A 909-nucleotide genomic window follows, 5' to 3' on the forward strand; every position below is an offset into this window, starting at 1 on the left:
ATCCCATGATGAGGATATTCCACAATGTAATCTTGAAAGCGATCTCATGCCTCAGGGACAGATTCATCATGTTATTGCTAAAAGCTTGAGATTCTCCCACGCAGAGCATTGATCTTCCCTATGGGAAAGAACTTTGCTAGGAAGGTAGTGGAGCAGTTATCCCATATAGTATTTCTATCTTTGTTGGCGTAGAATCATTACTTTGCCTTCCCCAAGAGTGAGAATGGGAAGAGGCGAAGTAATATGGCATCTTGGGTTACTCCTTTGATGGTGAAAGTGCTACATATCTCTAGAAAGTGTTGGAGATGTGCAATCGCATCTTCAGGTGTCTTTCCACAAAATTGGCTTGCTTGCACCATGTTGATGAGGGCTGGCTTAAGCTCGAATCCATTATCTCTGACATTTACTATTTGTCCAGTACGGATGTTGGCCGTAGTTAGAGTAGAGAATTCATGGAGAGTCCTGTTAGCCATGGCTTCAAATTCAGGTGTTAAGCTTTGCCTTATATGGTTGTCTTCTGACTTTAAAGCTAGAACTTTCTTGAGTTTAGCTCTAGTCCTCCTGATTAATGCTTCTGGATCTTCAACGTAGTTTGTCGGAAGGTCAAAACTAGTCAGAAATTACCTTGCATAAGATACACAAGTAGACAACAAGGCTAAGCCTAGTTGAGCATAGGTCAATAGTTATCTTCGATCACATCAATAAGTATAAGTTTATCAATACTTTCTTTGCCTAGCTACCTTCCCCGGTAACGGTGCCAGAAATACTTGGTATTTATTAACTTGTCACTTGTTTTAAGTAGTCACCTGTAATATGCCTACATCTCCTAGCATCACTTGTACTAGGTTGTCATCGCTAATGATGGTGCCAAAGATGCTTTTTTGTACTACATAGCATTACTACTAGAAT

At 40.3% G+C, this 909-nt stretch overlaps 1 non-coding gene across 1 annotated transcript; it reads left to right on the plus strand.

Annotated features, from left to right (window-relative positions):
* On the plus strand, positions 1-109 carry LOC136506223 (small nucleolar RNA R71). The gene has a single exon (XR_010771446.1). It is a non-coding gene; the product is annotated as a small nucleolar RNA R71 (small nucleolar RNA).
* Positions 110-909: the final 800 nt, after the last annotated feature.

Source organism: Miscanthus floridulus, chromosome 14, assembly GCF_019320115.1.
Source record: "Miscanthus floridulus cultivar M001 chromosome 14, ASM1932011v1, whole genome shotgun sequence".
Lineage (NCBI taxonomy): Eukaryota > Viridiplantae > Streptophyta > Magnoliopsida > Poales > Poaceae > Miscanthus > Miscanthus floridulus.